Raw genomic sequence first — 26745 nt, forward strand, 5'->3', positions numbered from 1 at the left:
CAAGTAGGGACCTACTACGTTACTGTGCGCAAGGGGAAGGCTACGGATTTCCACCTGGATAAGGGGACTCTGGAATTGCCATCAGACCGGCCAGATTCTGCCTACCCTGACATCCGGCACCCTGGACTGTGGATGCTGAAGCCTTCAGTAAAGGTAAAGAGACTGCACCCATTTTGTCCTCGTTATTTGCCGCGCCTTACATCATCCACCATCACCATCTACACTTCTGGGAAGCCCTGGGGATATACTTCACCTGTGGGAAGGTATACCATCTAGCTGCCATTCCATCACCCCAGCGGACCCCTAAGCAGTGTCGGTCACCCTGACCGAATACCACAGGTGGCATCACGAACACTACCGTTATCTACGAACTCTGCCTTTTATTGGGCGCCCCTCATAGGGCCACGGTCCGGGTCAGGCCACCGTGACATCCCCACTGAAGGACCCGGTACCGAGTACCCCATTGCCCTTACGTGGGGGGCGAATATGTATATATATATATGTATATATATATATATATATATATATACAGTGGGGCAAAAAAGTATTTAGTCAGTCAGCAATAGTGCAAGTTCCACCACTTAAAAAGATGAGAGGCGTCTGTATTTTACATCATAGGTAGAACTCAACTATGGGAGACAAACTGAGAAAAAAAAATCCAGAAAATCACATTGTCTGTTTTTTTAACATTTTATTTGCAAATTATGGTGGAAAATAAGTATTTGGTCAGAAACAAAATTTCATCTCAATACTTTGTAATATATCCTTTGTTGGCAATGACAGAGGTCAAACGTTTTCTGTAAGTCTTCACAAGGTTGCCACACACTGTTGTTGGTATGTTGGCCCATTCCTCCATGCAGATCTCCTCTAGAGCAGTGATGTTTTTGGCTTTTCACTTGGCAACACGGACTTTCAACTCCCTCCAAAGGTTTTCTATAGGGTTGAGATCTGGAGACTGGCTAGGCCACTCCAGGACCTTGAAATGCTTCTTACGAAGCCACTCCTTCGTTGCCCTGGCGGTGTGCTTTGGATCATTGTCATGTTGAAAGACCCAGCCACGTTTCATCTTCAATGCCCTTGCTGATGGAAGGAGGTTTGCACTCAAAATCTCACGATACATGGCCCCATTCATTCTTTCATGTACCCGGATCAGAGAAACAACCCCAAAGCATGATGTTTCCACCACCATGCTTTACAGTAGGTATGGTGTTTGATGGATGCAACTCAGTATTCTTTTTCCTCCAAACACGACAAGTTGTGTTTCTACCAAACAGTTCCAGTTTGGTTTCATCAGACCATAGGACATTCTCCCAAAATTCCTCTGGATCATCCAAATGCTCTCTAGCAAACTTCAGACGGGCCCGGACATGTACTGGCTTAAGCATTGGGACACGTCTGGCACTGCAGGATCTGAGTCCATGGTGGCGTAGTATGTTACTTATGGTAGGCCTTGTTACATTGGTCCCAGCTCTCTGCAGTTCATTCACTAGGTCCCCCCGCGTGGTTCTGGGATTTTTGCTCACCGATCTTGTGATCATTCTGAACCCACGGGGTGGGATTTTGCGTGGAGCCCCAGATCGAGGGAGATTATCAGTGGTCTTGTATGTCTTCCATTTTCTAATTATTGCTCCCACTGTTGATTTCTTCACTCCAAGCTGGTTGGCTATTGCAGATTCAGTCTTCCCAGCCTGGTGCAGGGCTACAATTTTGTTTCTGGTGTCCTTTGACAGCATTTTGGTCTTCACCATAGTGGAGTTTGGAGTCAGACTGTTTGAGGGTGTGCACAGGTGTCTTTTTATACTGATAAGTTTAAACAGGTGCCATTACTACAGTTAATGAGTGGAGGAAAGAGGAGACTCTTAAAGAAGAAGTTACAGGTCTGTGAGAGCCAGAAATCTTGATTGTTTGTTTCTGACCAAATACTTATTTTCCACCATAATATGCAAATAAAATGTTAAAAAAACAGACAATGTGATTTTCTGGATTTTTTTTTCTCAGTTTGTCTCCCATAGTTGAGGTCTACCTATGATGTAAATTACAGACGCCTCTCATCTTTTTAAGTGGTGGAACTTGCACTATTGCTGACTGACTAAATACTTTTTTGCCCCACTGTATATATACTATATAAAGCTGAATGTGTGTGTGTGTGTGTGTGTGTGTGTGTGTGTGTGTGTGTGTGTGTGTGTGTATGTCCGGGATTGGCATCTGCACCGTCGCAGCAACAGCCACAAAATTTTGCACAGTCACACGTCTGGACCCCGAGAGCGTCATAGGCTACGTTGTGAGGTGAAATTTTAACCCCGCGCGTTTCAATTCACCAAACAATTTTGCTCCTATCTACATAATGGGGAAAAAAGTGAAAGGAAAAGTGTTGGAAGCGTCGCAGCTACAGCAACAAAATTTTGCACAGTCACACGTCTGGACTCCGAGAGCGTCATAGGCTACGTTGTGAGGTGAAATTTTAACCCCGCGCTTTCCAATTCACCAAACAATTTTGCCCCTATCTACATAATGGGGAAAAAAGTGAAAGGAAAAGTGTTGGAGGCGTCACAGCTACAGAAACAAAATTTTGCACAGTCACACGTCTGGACCCTGAGAGCGTCATAGGCTATGTTGTGAGGTGAAATTTTAACTCCGCGCTTTCCAATTCACCAAACTATTTTTCCCCTATCTACATAATGGGGAAAAGTGAAAGGAAAAGTGTTGGAGGCAAATTGACAGCTGCCAGATGTGAACAAGTGGCAGCGAGAGTGAGAGCGATGGCGCCAAAGAGTATATACCGTACAGTTGCTAAGGTAGGACCCTGACATGGGATACTCACCACACGGGGATATGAACACACACACAAAATGCGCCACACACTACCACGTGCTTGAACACATACAGGTCCTTCTCAAAAAATTAGCATATAGTGTTAAATTTCATTATTTACCATAATGTAATGATTACAATTAAACTTTCATATATTATAGATTCATTATCCACCAACTGAAATTTGTCAGGTCTTTTATTGTTTAAATACTGATGATTTTGGCATACAACTCCTGATAACCCAAAAAACCTGTCTCAATAAATTAGCATATCAAGAAAAGGTTCTCTAAACGACCTATTACCCTAATCTTCTGAATCAACTAATTAACTCTAAACACATGCAAAAGATACCTGAGGCTTTTATAAACTCCCTGCCTGGTTCATTACTCAAAACCCCCATCATGGGTAAGACTAGCGACCTGACAGATGTCAAGAAGGCCATCATTGACACCCTCAAGCAAGAGGGTAAGACCCAGAAAGAAATTTCTCAACAAATAGGCTGTTCCCAGAGTGCTGTATCAAGGCACCTCAATGGTAAGTCTGTTGGAAGGAAACAATGTGGCAGAAAACGCTGTACAACGAGAAGAGGAGACCAGACCCTGAGGAAGATTGTGGAGAAGGACCGATTCCAGACCTTGGGGAACCTGAGGAAGCAGTGGACTGAGTCTGGTGTGGAAACATCCAGAGCCACCGTGCACAGGCGTGTGCAGGAAATGGGCTACAGGTGCCGCATTCCCCAGGTAAAGCCACTTTTGAACCATAAACAGCGGCAGAGGCGCCTGACCTGGGCTACAGAGAAGCAGCACTGGACTGTTGCTAAGTGGTCCCAAGTACTTTTTTCTGATGAAAGCAAATTTTGCATGTCATTCGGAAATCAAGGTGCCAGAGTCTGGAGGAAGACTGGGGAGAAGGAAATGCCAAAATGCCTGAAGTCCAGTGTCAAGTACCCACAGTCAGTGATGGTGTGGGGTGCCATGTCAGCTGCTGGTGTTGGTCCACTGTGTTTCATCAAGGGCAGGGTCAATGCAGCTAGCTATCAGGAGATTTTGGAGCACTTCATGCTTCCATCGGCTGAAATGCTTTATGGAGATGAAGATTTCATTTTTCAGCACGACCTGGCACCTGCTCACAGTGCCAAAACCACTGGTAAATGGTTTACTGACCATGGTATTACTGTGCTCAATTGGCCTGCCAACTCTCCTGACCTGAACCCCATAGAGAATCTGTGGGATATTGTGAAGAGAAAGTTGAGAGACGCAAGACCCAACACTCTGGATGAGCTTAAGGCCGCTATTGAAGCATCCTGGGCCTCCATAACATCTCAGCAGTGTCACAGGCTGATTGCCTCCATGCCACGCCGCATTGAAGCAGTCATTTCTGCCAAAGGATTCCCGACCAAGTATTGAGTGCATAACTGAACATTATTATTTGATGGTTTTTTTGTTTGTTATTAAAAAACACTTTTATTTGTTTGGATGGGTGAAATATGCTAATTTATTGAGACAGGTTTTTTGGGTTATCAGGAGTTGTATGCCAAAATCATCAGTATTTAAACAATAAAAGACCTGACAAATTTCAGTTGGTGGATAATGAATCTATAATATATGAAAGTTTAATTGTAATCATTACATTATGGTAAATAATGAAATTTAACACTATATGCTAATTTTTTGAGAAGGACCTGTATACCACCCTCAGCACACATTTCACCACACATACGCCAACCTCGCCACATAAAAGTCGAAACACAAAAGTCGCCGCTCAAAACTCACCACGCGCAAAACTCGCCACATGCAAAAAATAGGCTCACGCAAAACTCGCCACAAGTGCAAAACTCATCTCATGGAAAACTCGCCACACGCAAAACTTGCACATGCGGAAAAATTGCCATATGCACAAAATTTGCAACACATGCAAAAGTTGCCTCACACAAAACTTGCACATACTCAAAAGGCACCAGACATAAAACTCACCACGCGCAAAACTCGCCATGCGCAAAACTTGCTGCACACAACTTGCTACACTAACCTGTCACATGCAACTCGACACACAAAAAGTTGCTACACGCATGTTGCCACACAAAACTCATCTCATAAAAGTCGCTACATGCATGTCGCCACACACAACTCAACACACACAACTTGACAAACGAAACTCGCCCTAAAACACACACAAGTCTGGTATTAGCCTTCAAAAATAAAATTCTGATTAATAAGCAGACAAACTACAAGAGCAACAAATGTACCATATAGGAAATACGGCAGCTGTCAGTCACATGACCTGTCTATTATGTGTATGTGTGAGCTAATATATACTGCCTGGGGGAGGGCTTCCTGTTGGCTGGGAATTTATCAGGCTGCCAATTTATCTTACAAATACTGAGGTAAAAATACTGAGCAAATAACGTGTTAACGAGATCTAATACAGGAGATCACACAGGTATATACTATATACAGGGGAGATGACACACATATATACTATATGCAGGAGAGATGACACAGGTATATACTATATAAAGGAGGAGATGACATACAGGTACATACTATATACAGGAGGAGATGACATACAGGTATATACTATATAAAGGAGGAGATGACATACAGGTACATACTATATACAGGAGGAGATGACATACAGGTATATACTATATACAGGAGGAGATGACACAGGTATATACTATATACACAGGAGGAGATGACATACAGGTATATGCTATATACAGAAGATGACATACAGGTATATACTATATACAGGAGATGACACACAGATATATACTATATACAGGGGAGATGACACACAGATATATACTATATACAGGGGAGATGACACACAGGTATATACTATATACAGGAGATGACATACAGGTATATACTATATATAGGAGATGACATACAGGTATATACTATATACAGGGGAGATGACACACAGCAGGTATATACTATATACAGGGGAGATGACATACAGGTATATACTATATACAGGAGATGACATACAGGTGTATACTATATATAAGGGAGATGACAAACATGTATATACTGAGGTGAAAATGAGAGGTGTGAGGTGAAAATGAAAAGGTGTGAGTGCAAAATGAGAGGAGTGAGGGAAAATAGTGGAGTGATCGGAAAATGACAGATGTGAGGTCGAAATGACAAGTGTTAGGCGGGAATGAGAGGAGTGAGGGAGAAAATGAGAGGTGTGAGGGAGAAAATGAGAGATGTGAGGGGGAAAATTAAAGATGTGATTGGGAAAATGAGAGGCGTGATGGGAAAATAAGAGAAGTGACGTGCTATAACTAACCACAGATATTTACTATGCCCAGGCAACGCCGGGCTCTTCAGCTAGTATATATATATATATATACACACACACATATATATACACAGTGTGCTGTAATCACAGACCTGAATGAATGGAAGGTGTAAGGTGCGTTCCAACGGTCAGGAATTGATGCGGTTTTGACCCCGCTTATTTATGCAGTATCAAAACCGCAGCGGATGTCCACTACACTTCTATGTGCACCTGTTGCTGTATGTCAGGCCACATTCAATATTTTACCTCAGTATTTGTAGCCAAAACCAGAAGTGCTGATGTGATTCTATTATGCTTTTCCTCTGAGGGTATGTGACCACAGGCTGGATTCCAGCCAGATTAACTGCAAACGCAGCGTCCAGATGTTACAGCATAGACCGCAAGGTAAATCATAGGGCCCCATGTACAGGGTGCGGTGAATCACTGCGCGTACAACAGGGGGCGGCGCAAGTTTTCCGCTCCGTCCAAAGCTCCGGCAATCCGGACTGTTGACACGCACCCTGACTGTGCCATTCCTGATTTTGGCTTATACATACTGAGGTAAACTACTGACCAAACACTGCTATGTGCACATGTTGCAGATTTCCTGCAGAACTGCAGCTTTATTTTCTGCGCAGAAACGCTGCAGATCTGCAAGTGATTTGCGTTGTGCGGCGCAGCGTCGGCGACGCAACGCATGCACAACGCAGCGTTTTGTGACGCAGGTGTTCATTTTTTGCGCAGAAAATAATGCATCATGCAGTGTCCTCTGCGCCCTGACAGTTGCGCCAAAATGACGCATGCGTCACAAAACGCAAGACAACGCATGTCCATGCGCCCCCCATGTTACATATAGGGGCGCATGACGCATGCGTCGCCGCAGCTGCGCCCGACGCTGCGCCGCACAACGCTAATGAGAACGTAGCCTTACAGTACAATGTAAATCAATGGCAAAACAAAAATGCTGTAATGGTGCGGAAAAATCTGCACCGAAAACGCAGCAGATTCAAAAAAGGAGCATGTCACTTCTTTTGTGCAGTTCTGCTGCGTTTCTGCACCCATTCCATAATAGAAATCTGCAGGGGTAAAAAAAAAGGAAGAAATCCGCACAAAAATCTGCAACGTGTGCAGACCAAAAAAAGGAGCAGATTCTGACCTGCGTTTTCAGCCAAGAAATTCAGAATCTGCACAGAAAATTCCACAGGCAAATCTGCAACGTGTGCACATAGCCTGCCCCGTTCACACCTTCAGGCTAAGTGCACGTTTCGGATTTTGCTGCGGATCCACAGCAGTTTCTCATGAGCTTACAGTACAATGTAAACTTATGGGAAACCAAAAACGCTGTGCCCATGCTACGGAAAAAAACGCGTGGAAAAGCAGCGGATTATTTTCCACAGCATGTCAATTCTTGCGGAATCCGCAGAGGTTTTCCTTCTGCTCCAATAGAAAAATGCAGATGGAAAACCGCAGCAGAATCCACAGCGGATTTTTCTACGTGTGCACATAGCCTAAGGCTATATTCACACTTAGCGGTTTTTACCGCGGAACCGCCGCGATTTTGATGCTGCGGGTCCGCAGCAGTTTCCATAGCGTTTACAGTAACATGTAAACCCTATGGAAACCGCAAACCGCTGTGCACATGCTGCGGGAAAAACCGCGCGGGAACGCAGCGGTTTACAACCCGCAGCATGTCACTTCTTTGTGCAGAATCGCTGCGATTCTGCACCCATAGGAATACATTGAACCGCTTACTTCCCGCATGGGGCTGTGCCCACGTTGCGGGAAGTAAGCGGATAATGTGCGGGTGGTACCCGGGGTGGAGGAGAGGAGACTCTCCTCCAGGCCCTGGGAACCATATTTGGGGTTAAAAAATAAAAAATCTGGTTATACTCACCCTCTGATGTCCGGAGCTCCTGGGCGCTGCACGCAGCCGTCCGGTCAGAGTTGCTGTGCGACCAGGACCTGCGGTGACGTCGCGGTCACATGACCGTGACGTCACGAAGGGTCCTTCTCCCACAGCATCTTTGGAACCGGACCGCCAGGTGCAGCGCCCAGGAGATCCGGACATCAGAGGGTGAGTATAACCAATTTTTATTATTTTTAACATTACTATTGATGCTGCATATTGCTGCATATGCAGCATCAATAGTATAGGTGGAAACCCGCAGCGGAAAACGCGGAACAAACCGCGATAAATATGCAGGGAGAACCGCAGTTGTTTTGCCCTGCAGATTTATCAAATCCGCTGCGGGAGAACCCGCAGGGACCCGACGCAAGGTGTGAACATGGCCTTAGACTCCGCTGCGCCTCTGGAGCATAGTGCACATGGCATTTCTAGAAATCACTTCCACGGTGCTGTCACAGTCGGACAATGCTCACACAGCGTCAAAACCGCAGCATTTCCTGACTGGAGGCCCATGTCCACCAACTTTCAGGGCTCTTGGCCGTTACCGCACGCACTACATGGCGCCATTCACACGTCTCTGTGGCCGGCATACAGAAAGTTGTTGGAGGCGGAGGGAGAGAGCCGGTGCTGGGAGCCATAGCTGCGACATTTGCCGTGGGGCGCACACGCGTGTCCCGTGCACTCGGCTGCCGTGTCCCTCCTCCCTCCGGAGCGGCGCTCTGCAGATCAGTGCTCCCCCCTGTGGCAGCAGTGACCCAGAAATGAGTGCGAGGAGCCAGCGCGTCCTTCCTCCATAACAAGTAAATAACGTCAGTGCAGAGTGCATGTGTGAGGGGAGCGGAGCCGCCGCCTGCCGCCGCTCCACACCGCGCCCGCCGGAGACCCGGATCCACGGCCAGGTACGGTCACCCCAGCCTGCCAGCGGCGGCCCGGACCGAGCGGCCAAGGTCGCTGCTTGGTGGAAAAATAACCGAGTACGTCATTAATATGGCGCCAAACCGCTGGTGTGAGAGGCTGAAGCGCTGTCCCGTGGCGGCTGCGGCGCGGCCGAACTTTCGGGGGTTGGGCAGAGTTGTGCTAGGACACGCGGAACGTGACCTGCTGGTGAACACGAGGGCGCCCCCCGCTCATCTGGCGGCCGTGCTGCATTCACGTGTGGCCCGGGAGTGCTGGGACTTGTGGTACCACGGGGGGGTGTACAGGTTGCGTTACCCTCTTGGGGGAGGGGCGTGACGGGGCAGGTGCATGGGCTCTGGTGGCACCGGGCCGTGAGGGGTTAACGACTCGTTGTCTCCCGGCCCGGTCGCCATGTAACGGATTGCACGCGCCGCTCAGCCAATGAGCTGGCCTGTCATGTGGCTGGTTTGAATTGCGTGGCGCGCTGTCATTGGGGAGAGCAGGCCGTGTTTCTCTCGCCGTCGCCTCGGAGAGGGGGACTAATGCCGCGGGAACACGTGGCTGCTGGAAGTTCCACGCCTGAGTGTGCTGGAGGAGGGGGACGCGGCACTGAGCGGTGCACCGGAGGAGCAGCCAATCACATGCTAGTGTTCAGGTGTGGGAAATTGAAAGCGTTAACCTGATTGGTTGCTATGGGAAACTACGCAGCTGCAGAGCAGGACGGTTGCCGCTCAGTGTGACTGACAGAATGGTGTAAACCGCTGCCCTGCCGTGGTGTGCTGCCCAGGGTGACAGTGCTGCCCTGCCGTGGTGTGCTGCCCAGGGTGACACTGCTGCCCTGCCGTGGTGTGCTGCCCAGGGTGACAGTGCTGCCCTGCCCGGGGTGACACTGCTGCCCTGCCGTGGTGTGCTGCCCAGGGTGACAGTGCTGCCCTGCCCGTGGTGACACTGCTGCCCTGCCGTGGTGTGCTGCCCGTGGTGACACTGCTGCCCTGCCGTGGTGTGCTGCCCGGGGTGACACTGCTGCCCTGCTGTGGTGTGCTGCCCGGGGTGACACTGCTGCCGTGGTGTGCTGCCCTGCCCTGGGTGACACTGCTGCCCTGCCGTGGTGTGCTGCCCGGGGTGACACTGCTGCCCTGCCGTGGTGTGCTGCCCGGGGTGACACTGCTGCCCTGCTGTGGTGTGCTGCCCGGGGTGACACTGCTGCCCTGCTGTGGTGTGCTGCCCGGGGTGACACTGCTGCCCTGCTGTGGTGTGCTGCCCGGGGTGACAGTGCTGCCCTGCTGTGGTGTGTTGCCCAGGGTGACAGTGCTGCCCTGCTGTGGTGTGCTGCCCGGGGTGACACTGCTGCCCTCCTGTGGTGTGCTGCCTGGGGTGACAGTGCTGCCCTGCCGTGGTGTGCTGCCCTGCTGTGGTGTGCTGCCCTGCCGTGGTGTGCTGCCCTGCCCGGGGTGACACTGCTGCCCTGCCGTGGTGTGCTGCCCGGGGTGACACTGCTGCCCTGCTGTGGTGTGCTGCCCTGCTGTGGTTTGCTGCCCGGGGTGACAGTGCTGCCCTGCTGTGGTGTGCTGCCCGGGGTGACAGTGCTGCCCTGCTGTGGTGTGCTGCCCGGGGTGACAGTGCTGCCCTGCTGTGGTGTGCTGCCCGGGGTGACAGTGCTGCCCTGCTGTGGTGTGCTGCCCGGGGTGACAGTGCTGCCCTGCTGTGGTGTGCTGCCCGGGGTGACAGTGCCGGCCCGTGTACCTGGCAGCCATTGTTACAGCCCTGTGTCCTCAGAGGCAGCGCAGCCTTTGTATCCATGGGCTCTAACAGGTATTGGCTAAAAACAAATGGGACTCCGGGTGTCACAGGCCCCATAGTGTAATGGCTGTGACAGCCGCACGACAGCGGAGACCCCGAGAGCAGAGCTGCAGATATTGGTAGATGTGACGGTAGCACACGCTATACTATCAGTGACCTGATGGACATCGCTATAACGCCTCGTTCACATCAGCCATCTCTTCATCCATGTACAGAATAGAGCGTGTGTATATTAGATATGTATACACGCCGTGTGTGCGCATTCAGGTGTAGCTTGTTCACACACAGTATATAATACGTTGGGTACAGTAATACAATGCATTATGTGCTGAATATTTTTTTCATAATTTGGGAAAGTTCTTAAATGTCCTGTTCCTGATATCAGGATCTTGGCTTTTAGTGGAGATGAATCTGTGCTGCTATATATATATATATATATATATATATATATATATATATATATATATATACAGAAATGAAAGGGAACCTATCACCAGGAATAAAGCTGTTACCCTGCAGATATGGGGTTAATCTGCAGGGTAACGGCGTTATGATGCTGTCTGGCACCCCACTTAGCCGAAAGCAGCGAGGAGAAGATGATCTTTATTTTCCCCGCCAGCATTTGGTTTCAGTCATGGGGGCGGGGCCAGTTCAGCCACCATTCTGAGTAACCCTGTCCCCGCCCCCATGACTGACACTGACCACATTGGGGACGGGGGTGCGGTTACAGCGGCTGTTCTGTATACTTAGAGTGGTGACTCAACCGGCCCCGCCCCATGACTGAAACCAAATGCTGGCGGGGAGAATAAGGCTATGTGCCCACGTGGCGTTTTTTAAGCGTTTTTGCCATGTTTTTCCGCTGCGGAAACTCTTAAAAAACGCATCCCATTATTTTTATTGCATTCTGCAATTGTGCTCATGCTGCGTTTTTTCTGCAGCGGAAACGCATCGCGGAAAAAAACACAGCATGTTAATTAATTTTGCGGAATTGCAGCGATTTTGCCGCTATAGAATTGCATTGGGACGCATGGGAAAAAAATCGCATGAAAAACGCAACAACTACGCAAAAACAAGCTAGAAAAGAGTGGATTTCCTGGTAAGGGAGGTTCGGTTTTCATGAGCAAAATTCTGCTTAGATTCTGCAACGTTGGCACATAGCCTAAAGATCATCTTCTCCCCGCTGCTTTCGGCTATGTGCAGGCGCCGGACAGCAAAATAACGCTGTTAACGCTACTTTCACACTAGCGTCGTGTGACGGACGTCGCAATGCGTCGTTTGAGAAAAAACGCATCCTGCAAAGTTGCCCGCAGGATGAGTTTTTTCTCCATAGACTTGCATTAGCGACGCATTGCGATGTATTGCCTTACGTCGCATCCGTCGTGCAATGGATGCGTCATGTTTTGGCAGACTGTCGGCACAAAAACAAGTTACATGTAACGTTTTTTTGTGCGTTGAGTCCGCCATTTTCGACCGCGCATGTGCGGCCGAAACTCCGCCCCCTCCTCCCCGGACATTACAATGGGGCAGCGGATGCGTTGTAAAACTGCATCCGCTGCCCACGTTGTGCTAATCAATCACACGGTACGTCGGGCCGACGGTTTGCGATGGCCCATACCGACAGACTAGTGTGAAAGTAGCCTTAGCTGCAGGTTAACAGAGAGATTCCTGGTGACAGGTTCCCTTTAACATTTGGTACAGAAATCTTTGTTTGCAATTACAGAGGTCTAACAATTCCTGTAGTTGACCAAGTTTTCACACACTGCAGCAGGGATTTTGGCCCACTCCTCCATACAAATCGTTCAAGTTTCGGGGCTGTTGCTTGGCAACATTAAATTTCAGCTTCCTTCAAAGATTTTCTATTGGGCTCAGGTCTGGAGACTGGCTAGGCCACTCTAGGACCTTGAAATGCTTCTTACGGAACCACTCCTTAGTTGCCCTGGCTGTGTGTTTCAGGTCATTGTCATGCTGGAAGACCTAGCCACGATCCAACTTCAATGCTCTTACTGAGGGAAGGAGGTTGTTGGCCAAAATCTCGCAATACGTGACCCCATCCATCCTCCCTTCAATACAGTGCAGGGGTCGTGTCCCCTTTGCAGAAAAGCACCCCCAAAGTATGATGTGTCTCCCACCATGCTTCATGGTTGGGACGGTGTTCTTGGGTTGTACTAATCCTTCTTCCTCTGAACACGACGAGTGGAGTCAATACCAAAAAGTTCTATTTTGGTCTCATCTGACCATATGACCTTCTCCCATGCATTCTCTGGATCATCCAAATGGTCATTGGTGAACTTCAAATGGGCCTGTACATGTGTTGGCGTGAGCCGGAGAACCTTGCGTGCCCTGCAGGATTTTATTCCATGACCGTTTAGTGTGTTACTAATGGTAATGCTTGGGACTGTGGTCGCAGCTCTCTTCTGGTCATTAATGAGGTCCTCCGGTATAGTTCTAGGCTGATTCCTGACCTTTCTCAGAATCATCCTTATCCCATGAGGCTAAATCTTGCATGGAGCCCCTTACTGAGGAAGATTGACAGCCATCTTGTGTTTCTTCCATTTTTCTAATAATTGTGCCAGCAGTTGTTTCCTTCTCACCAAGCTGCTTAACTAGTGTCCTGTAATCCATGCTAGCCTTGTGCAGGTCTACAATTTTGTCCATGGTGTCCTTAGACAGCTCTTTGGTCTTGGCCATGGTGCAGAGGTTTGAGTGTGATTGAATGTGGACAGGCGTCTTTTACACAGATAACAAGTTCAAACAGGTGTAATTAATACAGGTAATAAGAGAAGAGTAGGAGGCTCTGTAAGGCCGGTTTCACACGTCAGTGGCTCCAGTACGTGAGGTGACAGTTTCCTCAAGTACCAGAGACACTGACTTACGTAGACACATTAAAATCAATGTGTCTCTGCACATGTCAGCGTGTTTTCACGGACCGTGTGTCCGTTTGAAAAACACGGAGACATGTCAGTGTTCGTGGGAGCGCACGTATTACACGGACCTATTAAAGTCAATGGGTCTGTGTAAAACACGTACCGCACACGGATGCTGTCCGTGTGCCGTGCAGGAGACAGCGCTACAGTAAGCGCTGTCCCCCCAGCGTGCAGCGTTTGCTGGAGAGAAGATGTGAAAAATCTTTTTTTTTTTGGTGTTTAAAAAAAAAAAAAGATCCCTGACCCCAACCCCCTCCCACCCTCTGTGCGCCCACATGCAATGTGATTTTCTGGATTTGTTTTTTTAGATTGTGTCTCACAGTTAGGCTGTGTGCACATGATGCGGAATTAGTGCGGATCCGCATCGTTTTTTTCTGCGCAGAAGTGCTGCAGTTCTGCAAAGTGATATAAAGTACAATGTAAATCAATAGAAAAAAAAATGCTGTGCGAATGGTGCAGAAAATTCCGCATGAAAACTGCTGCGGATCAAAAGAAGTAGCATGTCACGTCTTAAGTGTGAAACTGCAGCATTTCTGAACCCTTCCATTATAGCAATCCAAAGGGGTAAAAAAATGCAGGAAATCCGCATAAAAAACGTGTCAAATCCGCACCTGCATTTTCTGCCAGGAGATGCGGATTTTGTGCAGAAAATTCTGCACCCCAATCCGCAGCGTGTGTACATAGCCTTGTTCCTAAGATAAAAATTGCAGACCTCTCCATTCTCTGTAGGTGGGGAAACTTGCAAAATCTGCAGTGTACTACCCTGATTTCCTACACTGTACATGCTCAGTAGTGAGGCAGTGCTGTGGAGTTGGAGATTTGGCTTAGACTCCACAGCCATGCTTACTAGTAGAACTAAATGGGTCCATTAAACTCAAATGCTATACTCTGTATTGCATAGAGTACATGAGAAACTGAATCCATCTAAGTAAACAGATGAAAATGTCAGTTTCCTTTTAGTTTGATCTTAAAGGGAACCTGTCAGCAGGATTGTGCCCAAGACCCTACAGAGAGTGTCAGGTTGGCGCTGTTGATTACAATGATACCTTGGTTGATTAATTGGTGGTGTTGTTGTCCTTTCTGGGACGAAGCTAGAAAATTGTTGTTATCCCACTTTTATGACTGATGATGATCATGCAAATGTGAGCGGTGCCTAAGGACTCCTTCCGAAGTTAGTTCTTCATGTAGAAGTTATTTCCATATTTCTCAGAGAACTTGTAGCTTATTTTAGTCTATGGGTCTGTCCACGTGTCCGTGTAGTTTTGCAGACCTAGTGGTCCAAACCTAAACACAGAGACATGTCCGATACTGATCCAAGTCACAGATCAAACTCGCCAATGCACATCTATAAGTCAGTGAAACAATTGCATGAATGCCATCTGATCGCCGTCTGATATTCATGTTTGATCGGAGACACTTGAGAACTTCTCATGCAAATAGATGAAACTGATGGTAAATCCTGACACACTGATGTAATGGCAGTATAGAGCTCTAATACGTATTTTTGTTATCGTCCTCTTGCAGTGTACATCTTAGGCACATGTTGACTACGCTAAAAAAAGGTAATGCATCAGACACTTGGTAGGAGTGCGCTCTTCTAACTTGCAGAGCATGATGAATGATTGCTAGTCGCAGGTATCCTGAGGAGCTGGGGCCTCTGACCCGGCATTTCCGGTATGGGCCACTTGGATAGTCCCAGTGGACCCTGTGCTTGTACTGATGATGTCTGAGGCTTGTGCAGAGTCAGGAGAGCTGTATGTAGGTGGGTGTGGAGGAGCTGGGCTTTCCTCACACCCCCATAAGGAGGCAGCATCTGGAGATCAGCTGTGGAGAACACTCCCATTGATGGTGTCTTCTTGCTGTAGAGGAGGGATCAGCTGATTCCATGTAAACATAGTAACAATGCTGAGTGCACAAGGTTTGGCAGCAGACCAGCGCGTTTCACTTTACAGTACCCACCAGCAGCTAATAGGTATGTTACATAAATAGTTTGCTGGATGTGTGTCCTGGTCAGTGTCTAGTACAGTCTTCCTAGCAGGAAGGCAGATGCTGTTTTTCACAGCTCTGATGACATTTTTGCATTATTTAAGGGTCTGTTCAGACTTTCTGGACTGGTGTTTTCTTGCCCTTTTGTTATGTCAGTGCCACACATGCAAGAAATATTTAGCAACGTTATTCCATGAAGACAACCCCTGTCCATATGACTTATTGGGGGCTAAATGACTCCTCAGACGGGCAGAGTGGTTTTTGTAAGAGCAGCTAACATGTTAGCCACTCAGTCAAGCTATCTTTGTATTGGTACATTTTTCCGTCTGGCTCGCCAAAATCAAATGTTTGCTATAAGTAGGATCCTGGGGCTCTGTTCTGACTGCGGTGGTCTCTGAGAAAGCACTGATCATGTTGTACTAAAGGCCCCCCCCCCATACACATTTATTTATTTATTATTTTTTATTTAGCACCATTAATTTAATACAAAATACAAATATCACTTACAGTAAACAAACTAACAATGGCAGACTGGTACAGAGGGTAGAGGACCCGGCCCTTGCCAGCTTACATTCTACAGGATTATGGGGAAGGAGACAGTAGGTTGAGGGGTGCAGGAGCTCCGATGTTGGTGAGGAGTTCACTCCGGTAGTGGTGAGGAGGCAGCGGGGTCATGGCAGGCTGTAGGCTTTCCTGAAGAGGTGGGTTTTCATTTAGACCAAGGTTCACCAATATCCTCAAAATCATCTGTACGTGTAACGCGTATGGGGGTCTCCCAACTCTCCGATGACGGGTTATGTTGTCGGGGTCAATAAGGGTCTGTCAGTTTGTTTAAACACTCGACCCTTTTTGTTTTATTAGAGACAGGCCGCTATCGGAGGCATTTGGCAGCAACTTCCTTTTCACAGCCTTTGAAAGCACTCGAATACTCTGCTGAGCCCAACATTCGTTCACATGAGTGAGCTAACGACAGAATGAGCACTCGGCCATTAGCTGCTTGTATCGGTATGACCAGCTTAAACCTAAAAGATAGGGTTAATCTGCAGGTTAATAGCATTATGAACCCGCCCGGCTCTGGGACTCAGACCCCCAATGCAGGGAGGAAATTACCTTTATTCTCCCCCGGCAGCGTTCAGGGTTCAGTGATAGCGGTGGTGTCGGTGCAGGTTCAGTTACTGTTCTGTATATAGAGAATGGCAGCTGTAACCCTGACCCCATATTGGTGACTAAATCTGTGCCCTATTACTGGAAGTAGTCCGCTGCCGGGTGGTGGGCTAAAGTTATTTTCCTCCAGACAATGGGGGGTCTTATTTCTGGTGCCAGGCATGTTCTTAAGATGGATCAGATCCCCAGGAATCTATTCATATCCCATGGATAGGAAATCATGTTGAAACTTGAGAATAGATCTTTTAGGGTTAAGTAGAGAATTCCCTGATTTCCATCATTTAACGCTTTGCATGCAGCGATCAATACTGATGGTGGCATACAAAGTCTGAGCCCCCCCCATTAATAATATATATAAAAATGTTTTAAATAAGTCCTAAGTTTCAGGATAACATACACGTTTGGTATCCTCCCAATGGCCCCAACGTGCTAACTCATCTACTGATAAGAGGCGCTGGCTGACCCCCTTTAGATTTGATCCCCACAAGCCTACAGTTGGTGGGTTCCTGGCAGAAGGAAAGTCCCCGTGACGCTTGGGGAAAGCTTGTTGTTGTTGTTTTTTTTTTTTTTTTTTAAGTACTAAATCTCGCACCTGTAACATGCCTTGGTTCTCTGTTATGAAGGCAATCCAGTAACACAGTGTGCCAGTAATCAGAGCACATACAGTGATCTGACAATAACCCAAAAACAATAGAACGAGCTCTGAGACGTGGAATCTCTGTAGACCGCAATACCTGAACCTATCCTAAACACAACTAAAGGCAGCTGTGGATTGCGCCTGACACTACCTATGCAACTCGGCACAGCCTAAGGAACTGACTAGCCTGAAGATAGAAATACAAGCCTGACTTGCCTCAGAGAAATACCCCAAAGGAAAAGGCAGCCCCCCACATATAATGACTGTTAGCAAGATGAAAAGACAAAACGTAGGGATGAAATAGATTCAGCAAAGTGAGGCCCGATATTCTAGATAGAGCGAGGATAGCAAAGAGAACTTTGCAGTCTACAAAAAACCCTAAAGCAAAAAACCACGCAAAGGGGGCAAAAAGACCCACCGTGCCGAACTAACGGCACGGCGGTACACCCTTTGCGTCTCAGACCTTCCAGCAAAAACGAATAGACAAGCTGGACAGAAAAAACAGCAACAAAAGCAAAGAAGCACTTATCTAAGCAGAGCAGCAGGCCACAGGAAAGATCCAGAAGCTCAGATCCAACACTGGAACATTGACAAGGAGCAAGGAAGACAGAATCAGGTGGAGTTAAATAACAAGGCAGCCAACGAGCTCACCAGAACACCTGAGGGAGGAAGCCCAGAAGCTGCAGTACCACCTGTGACCACAGGAGTGAATTCAGCCACAGAATTCACAACAGTTCTCCGCTTCAGCCAAATAATCTGCTAAAAGGATTAATAGAGCAGTGAGCTGTTTGTGAGCATTTCCCCACATTGGTTGGGTGTAATCTGAACATTGGCAGCAGTGGCGGTGATTTAGGAGTGACAGCTCCTCTTTGATCAGCATCTTTAGCTGGTCTGTGAGACCTGAGGGATTGTATGGGGATAGGATAGCAGATGGCTCCTGCTTCTCACAAGCTGAAACCAATACTTCATAGACACTGCTTCTGCCATTGAAAGCAGAACACATAACCTAGGCAAATCCAGGAAGAGATCCTATATGGAGGACATCTAGTACCCATTTAGCCTGCTGCACGGGCTACGTAGAAGGGCGTCAGGCGCTTGTTTACTTTCCATTATACTTTGACCAGAAGTATACGATCATTCTGTTCCTATATAGCGTCATGCTGTTGGCAGCACATCCCAGTTACAAACAGCGATATGCTCGCAAAATCGCACCGTGTGCTTTGTTCATTCTTCAGGTGATCAGTGGCATATTTAACCCCTGTCCACAGCCTTAACATTGTTACGTAGTTAGCCAGGGCGCTCCCAATTTCGGCTGAAGCTTGTGTAACAAGTTCATGTATGCAAAGTGGAGTCATAGAAGATTCCTGTGACACAGTGGCAATTGTCATCCCCGGCTGTTATGTCATCCTTTAAATTAAAAAGATAGGCTACTGTGTGCATTACTTGCATATGAGTCTCATAATTATACTGTAAAATATACCTGATGTGGACAAAAGTGTTGAGGCATACCGGTAATTTGATGCTTTTTAGGCATCTGCAAACACACCAAGTTTTTCTGGAGGAAGACCCCTGGGTTTTTCTCATAATGCAACTTTTTTGGCTACTTCTCGGTCCTTTTCTGCAATGTCTTGGCTGTAGTGGTTTTTTTTTTTGTTCAGGTGACTTCTTTTAATAGCTCTGTGTTTTTGGAGACCAAGAGCAGTTAACAGAAGTTAAAAAAAAACCTGAACATATACACAGCAAGTTGGTTTTACCTTACACTGCATATGTTCATTCTGTTTAGAATTTTAGTGCTTTTTAAAGGGGGGGGGGTTAAATCCATGCTGCATTTTTTATGTGGATTTTGAGGTGCTTAAAAATCCATTCAAATACCTCTTTGGTGGATGTGGGACTTTTAAGTCTCTCTATTTCAAAATTCACAAAAAGGAAACTCCATGTGCACATAGCCGAAGGGTATGTTCACATGTTGTGTTTTTGCTGTTTTTCAATGGTATTTCAGAAATTTCATGCACACATTTTGTTTTTTTTTTCCCTGACTGAATTGGAAAACTGCTGTGTTTTTGAAAACTGAAACATTTCACTTGTTTTAGCATTTTTGCAAGTGATGGGAAACGGTGGGTAAGTGCAAAAAAACGCACGTATCAGATTTTGCTGTGCAGGAAACTCAGGAAATTTTTTTGGGAGGTGCACTAAACTATCAGCATGCACAAGAGACAAATGTACCTGGAAAAAAACCCAGCAAATATGCAGCCGAAAAAAGCAAAGCATGTGTTTTGTAAGCAGCTTCTCTACTGCCAAGAGAGCAGCAGAAAACACAGCAAAAGGCAACGTGTCAACATAGCCTTAAATGGAACCTGTAACCCCCAAAATCGAAGGTGAGCTAAGCCCCACAGCATTAGGGGCTTATCTACAGCATTCTGGAATGCTGTAGATAAGCCCCCAATGTATCCTAAAAGATGAGAAAAAGAAGTTAGATTATATTCCCTCCCAGGGGCGGTCCCGTCACGGTCCGATCCGATGGGCGTCGCGGTCCGGTGCCTCCCATCTTCATAAGATGACGTCCTCTTCTTGTCTTCAGGCTCCGGCGTACTTTGTCTGCCCTGTTGAGGGCAGAGCAAAGTACTGCAGTGCGCAGGCGTCGGCCCTCTCTGACCTTTCTCGGCGACTGCGCACTGCAGTACTTTGCTCTGCCCTCAACAGGGCAGGCAAAGTACGCCGGAGCCGCAGCGTGAAGATGAGAAGAGGACGTCATCTGATGAAGATCGGAGGCACCGGACCGCGACACCCATCGGACCAGACAGGACCGCCCCTGGGTGAGTATAATCTAACCTCTTTTTCTCATTTTTTATGATACATCAGGGGCATATCTACAGCATTACAGAATGCTGTAGATAAGCCCCTGATGCTGGTGGTCTTAGCTCACCTTCGATTTTGGGGGTGACAGGTTCCCTTTAAGATATGGTCACATGGAGGTATGGGGTTTTTTTAGGAGTGTTTGCACCAGAAATTCTTCAAAAAACACAAGGCTTGACTGGATAATTTCTGCCCCAAAAACTCCTGGGGAAAAAAAAACGGAGTAAGCATAGCCTTGATCAGCGACTTCAAGTTTGCATTCAGTCCCATTGCCACTGTCCAGCCATTAGCCCTGCAGTCTGCCTTTACAAACGTTTCTGAACGAGCTCACTGATGCCAGCATGGTACTGTAAGAGGACGCGACCATAGTCACAAGTGAAATCATGAACTTTCCTCCCTCCTAAATATTCCATCAAGTGTGAGTATTAATGAATAGTAACCAGCAACTTGCCCCCATAGTGATGGACCACTAAAAGCTACAGGGTAGGTCGCAGAGTGCTGAGGTGCAAAGTGTATAAAAGTCATCAGTGCTTTGCTTACTCCATAACTGCAGTTCTAAACTTGGTCTCATGTTATCAGCCCAAAAACTGTGCATCGGCAGCTCTTCAGCTGCGTGCAAGCCTTACATCACCAAGCACAGTGCCAAGCAGCAGATAGTTCTGTAAAGCAGGGCCCTTCTAGAACAGTGTAAATGTGTTTTACGGAGTGACAAATTGCACTTCTTTATCTGCCAGTCTGACAACAAGTCTGGGTTTGGTAAATGCCATGAATGTTACCTGCCTAACTGCATTGTACTATCTATAAAGTTTGGAAGAGGCGGGATAAGGGTACCGTCACACTGAAACGACGCTGCAGCGATACGACAACAATGTCGATCGCTGCAGCGTCGCTGTTTGGTCGCTGGAGAGCTGTCACACAGACAGCTCTCCAGCGACCAACGATCCCGAGGTCCCCGGTAACCAGGGTAAACATCGGGTTACTAAGCGCAGGGCCGCGCTTAGTAACCCGATGTTTACCCTGGTTACCAGCAAAAACGTAAAAAAAACAAATATTACATACTTACATTCAGTGTCTGTCCTCCGGCGCTGTGCTCTCGTCTGCACTGTCAGCGCCGGTCAGCCGTAAAGCAGAGCGGTGACGTCACCGCTGTGCTTTCTGGCTGGCCGGCGCTGACACAGGATGCAGGAGGAGTGCAGAGAAGCACAGCGCCGGGGACAGACAGCTGAAGGTAAGTATGTAATGTTTGGTTTTTTTTACGTTTACGCTGGTAACCAGGGTAAACATCGGGTTACTAAGCGTGGCGTCACACACGCCGATTCAGCAATGTCAGCGGGATATCCAGCGACGAAATAAAGTTTCAGACGATCTGCTACGACGTACGATTCTCAGCGGGGTCCCTGATCGGCGTAGCGTGTCAGACACCGCGAGATCGTAACAATATCGCTGGAACGGCACGGATCGTGCCGTCCTAGCGATCAAAGTGGCACTGTGTGACGGTACCCTAATGCTATGGGGCTGTGTTTTCAAAGGTCAGACTAGGCCCTTTGGTTCCAGTGAAAGGATATCTTAGACGGGATATCTGTGACTTTACAAAAAAACAAATAAGGTATCTAAGCACTAACAGGCAGGTATTCACAACTTGTCTGCCTGTAGTGCCTGATGCCCTTCTTCCCCTGCGCCGAGCACAGCAGGCAGGTAAGCAGCCGGATACCCCCTGTAATACGTCAGCATTTACGTCACTAATATTTGCTGGACTACTTTGTGGGAACAGTTTGGTGAAGGCTATGTTTTTGGTTCTTGAGGGCAAAAAGCTTAAAGACATGGATTGTGTGAGTTTGGCTCGGAAGAACTTTATTGGCCCCAGCAGCCCTGACCTCAACCCCATTGAACAACTTTGGAAAGAACTCAAACTGAGCTTGCGAGGCAGGCTTTCTCATCTAAGGCCTCTTTCACACTTCCGTTTTTTGCAATCCGTCACAATCCGTCGGTTTGGGCATAAAACGGATCCTGCAAATGTGCTCGCTGGATGCGTGTTTTGCCCATAGACTTGTATTAGCGACGGATTGCCACACGTCTCGTCCGTCGTGCGACGGATCCGTCGTGTTTTGGCAGACCGTCGTCACAAAAAAGTTCAATGTAATATTTTGTTTTGCGTCGCGTCCGCCCTTTTCGATCGCGCATGCGCGTCCAAAACTCCACCCCCTCCTCCCCGGACTGCAGAATGGGCAGCGGATGCGTCGAAAAACTGCATCCGCTGCCCATGTCGTGCAAGGAATTCACAACGTCCGTCGGTACGTCAGCCCGACGCATTGCGACAGGCCCGTACCGACGGAAATGTGAAAAAGGCCTAACATAAGTGTCTGACCTCACAAATGCTCTTCTGGATGAATGGGCAAAAATTGCCACTGACACTCCAAAGTCTTACAAAAAACCTTCCCAGAAGAGCTTCAAAGGGCCAACCAACCTTCCATTAATGCCTATGGCTTGAGAATGGGAAGTCATGTAAGTGCCGCAATACTGTTGTCCATACAGTGTGTGTCCTACAGCTCCAGGACCAGCTCTTGGGAGGACCTCATCATTAGAAAGCACTCCTGTGGTAACATTTCCTCCGTGCTCTGTATCTGCTCAGTGTTCTGTGCTGATGCTGGCTGTCAGCCTGTACTCCTGATCTTAGAAAGCAGCTGCATCATCATTTCCTCTGTGCACCTAGTAATGTCGTCTGGTTACTATTTTCCCTGAGGCTGTGTATTCTGTAACTTGACTTCAGCTTAAGGGGCAGAAATACACAAATTGCAATTCTACAGGTTTATGCTCTATGGATTGTGCAGGTATGCACCTAATTGTTCTGTAACTGTGTACTTATGAGCACTCTGTGGAAAATAACATGAACAGATCTCCCAGCCAGTAATAATTCATTAGAGAGTTTTCCAAACTCCCCAGTGAGTGCAGTGCTAGCTATGCAGTGTAATAATAGACAGAGGAGTCATTTGCATTGAAGGGCTGTTAGCGAGGCCTTCTGCGCTTGGCCCAGACCCTACTTAGAATTATGGATTACCTGTTTTGTTTTATTCTGATGTTGTATAGAAAGGCATTGGGATGCATCTTGGTGCTCTGTTAATTTGTTTGTGTGTATATTTCTGCTCAGGAGTAGGCAATGTTCACACAGGCACTGGGTTCTTGGAGTCAAAACAATGTGACATTTATTTGCACAGGTCGCACGGTACAAAAATATAACCATAAACACAAAATCCCTAGCCATGTCTAAGCACTGATTACACTAAATAGCCCTGGCTACTCGTACATGGCTGTGCTAGTCCCAGTCCAATGACACAAAACTGCGATCGTCCATAGCAACCACTGATACTTGCAGTTTGGTGCACATGGACTGTACAGATTCTTCTCAGAGAAGGATTCTGGCTTTTCTCTTTTTAGCTCCAAGACACATCCAGCCTGGTGAGATTCCCTGAGCTGACTGACTAAGGTGAAAACCTAGTCTGGTTATATGCAGATATACTGTATATCAGCATACAAAAATATATAGTTTTGTGAAATTCTTCCTTTGACATCTTTTAGCTGGATTATGGACACCTTTTGGTCACAATCCAGTCCTCAAGAAATCCCAGGCAGTCAAGCAGTGAGGATTTTATTTAAAGGAGTTGTCTGGTCAAAATCGATGTGACTACAGACTTATAAATCCCTACGCCCCACCTAGCGCACACACTGCGCGCTGCGGGGATTCAACGGTTTCTGACATGGGACCAGAAGGTATGTATGAGTTATGCATACTCCCGGCCAGTAGTACACTTGTATTGAGTGAGGCCACTGGCCAGGATTATGCATAACGCATGCTTACCCTCTGATCCCGGGTCAGAAACCAGGAAATCCCCGCAGCGCACAGTACATGTGTTCTGGGGGGTTCATAAGTCTGCTGTCACGCAGAGTGACTGCAGACTTATCGATTTGGACTCCACAAGCCCTTTAACACTGGTGTTTAGACAGTCAATGACTGTTCATATTGTCATCTGGTCAGATTGTAGTCAATTCGATATTACTGGCATTTCCTAGTGCATATAATGTATGTCAAATTGTGGCCCGCTGTCCAAATTTGCCCCCCGGGTAAAATAATTTTGTCCCGTGACACCAGGCGGGTTCCCTTATTTTATTTGGCCCTGTCCCTTGCCCAGCTTCATACTTTCACCTGGCATCGGACTTTCAACTGTATCTGCAGATGAAAGCACTGATGTAGGAGGGAGCGTGAACTGACGCTGCGTGAGCTATCATTCTCCCTCTGATGGGTGCGATGGTGTCACTACAACTTGTATGTATTTATTTTTTATACGGTATGGAGCGCTTTCTGTGGCCATTATAGTGTACTAGATGGTGGCCCGATTCTAATGCATCGGGTATTCTAGAATATGTATGTAGTTTATGAAGTTTTCAGAATAATGCAATTTATACATAGGATTTAGCCGGCCGCGACCAATTAGCGAAGCGTGGTTCAAATTCCGCTCCAATTTGTGGATGGACTGCGCCTATCGCTGATTGTTCGCGGCCGGGCATGACCAATCGGTGAAGCCAGGGCCGGCTTCAGGTTTGAGGGGCCCGGGCGAAAAAAGTCTCTGTGGGCCCCCCTCTTTAACACCTATCACGATTCATGATGCACAGATACAGCCCACGTAGTATCTAGCACAGCCCACGTAGTATCTAGCAATGTGGGCACCATATCCCTGTTAAAAAAAAAATTAAAATTAAAAATAGTTATATACATATTTCACGGATCCGCACATTCCTAAACCAAGAATCTGCAAAAACCCTAGTCCATGCCCTCATCATCTCCCGCCTTGACTACTGTAACCTCCTGCTCTGTGGCCTCCCCTCTAACACTCTTGCACCCCTCCAATCTATTCTAAACTCTGCTGCCCGACTAATCCACCTGTCCCCCCGCTATTCCCCGGCCTCTCCCCTCTGTCAATCCCTGCACTGGCTCCCCATCACCCAGAGACTCCAGTACAAAAGCCTAACCATGACATATAAAGCCATCCACAACCTGTCTCCTCCATACATCTGTGACCTCGTCTCCCGGTACTTTCCTGCACGCAACCTCCGATCCTCACAAGATCTCCTTCTCTACTCCCCTATTATCTCCTCTTCCCACAATCGCATACAAGATTTCTCTCGTGCATCCCCCCTACTCTGGAATGCTCTACCACAACATATCAGACTCTCGCCTACCATCGAAACCTTCAAAAAGAACCTGAAGACCCACCTCTTCCGACAAGCCTACAACCTGCAGTAACCACCGATTGACCAAACCGCTGCACGGCCAGCTCTACCCTCACCTACTGTATCCTCACCCATCCCTTGTAGATTGTGAGCCCTCGCAGGCAGGGTCCTCTCTCCTCCTGTACCAGTTGTGACTTGTATTTTTCAAGATTATTGTACTTGTTTTATTATGTATACCCCTCCTCACATGTAAAGCGCCATGGAATAAATGGCGCTATAATAATAAATAATAATAATAATAATAATAATAATAATATACTCACCCTCCACCAGCCCCCTGAATCCAGCCGAGGTGTTTACCGATGCTCCTCGCGAGGCTCCGGTCTCAAGAGTGTCTTGCGAGATGATGACGAAGCGGTCTCGCGAGACCGCTACGTCATCATGTCGCGAGCCCGCTTCGTCATCATGTCGCGAGACCGCAATGCATGGACCGGTCACCGGAACGTCGTGAGGAGCGGGAAAGTTCTTGGCTGGATTCGGGGGCCCACGGTAGGTGAGTATATAATGATTTTTTATTTTTTTAACATTAGATCTTTTTACTATTAATGCCGCATTGGCAGCATCAATAATAAAAAAGTTGGTCACACAGGGTTAATAGCAGCTTTAACGGAGTGTTACACCGCGGCGTAACGCGGTCCATTAACGCTTCAATTAACCCTGTGTGAGCGCTGACTGGGGGGGTGGAGGGGGAGTATGGAGCGGGCACTGACGGCAGGAGAGTACGGAGCGGCCATTTTGCCACCGGACTGTGCCCGTCGCTGATTGGTTGTGGCCATTTTGCCACAACCAATCAGCGACTTGGGATTTCCGTGACAGACAGAAAGACAGAAGTGACCCTTACACAATTATATAGTAGATGGAAGGCAATGCAAGGCATGTGTTTCTATGCTGCTGAACGCTTCGGTCCAAGTGCTGGGAATTGATGCAAGAGACTTGCGCGAGTTTCTTGCAAGTGTGACCCTGGCCTTGGGGTATGTTTCCACGGTCAGGAAACGTTGCGGATTGGACTCTGTGTACAGCTACAGCGGCCAGATGTTACAGCATAGTGGAGGGGATTTTATGTAATCCCTTCTCCCCTATGCATTCAAAGATGCAGGTGGTAGACCTGCGTATCCGCACATGTGGCGCGTCTATATAGACTGCAGCATGTCTATTTATCTTGCGAAGACGCTCAGTCTCCGCAAGATAAATATCCG

General features: G+C 47.5%; 1 protein-coding gene across 1 annotated transcript in view; it reads left to right on the forward strand.

Annotated features, from left to right (window-relative positions):
* The first annotated feature begins 8757 nt into the window (after window positions 1-8757).
* Window positions 8758-26745, forward strand: part of JADE1 (jade family PHD finger 1) — a 110132-nt gene continuing 92144 nt past the window's right edge. The window contains exon 1 of the mRNA XM_069743942.1: window positions 8758-8904. The gene's annotated coding sequence lies outside the window, so the exon portion shown is untranslated. The remainder of the gene's footprint in view (window positions 8905-26745) is intronic.

The sequence above is a fragment of the Ranitomeya imitator genome, chromosome 1 (assembly GCF_032444005.1).
Source record: "Ranitomeya imitator isolate aRanImi1 chromosome 1, aRanImi1.pri, whole genome shotgun sequence".
NCBI classification, from domain to species: domain Eukaryota; kingdom Metazoa; phylum Chordata; class Amphibia; order Anura; family Dendrobatidae; genus Ranitomeya; species Ranitomeya imitator.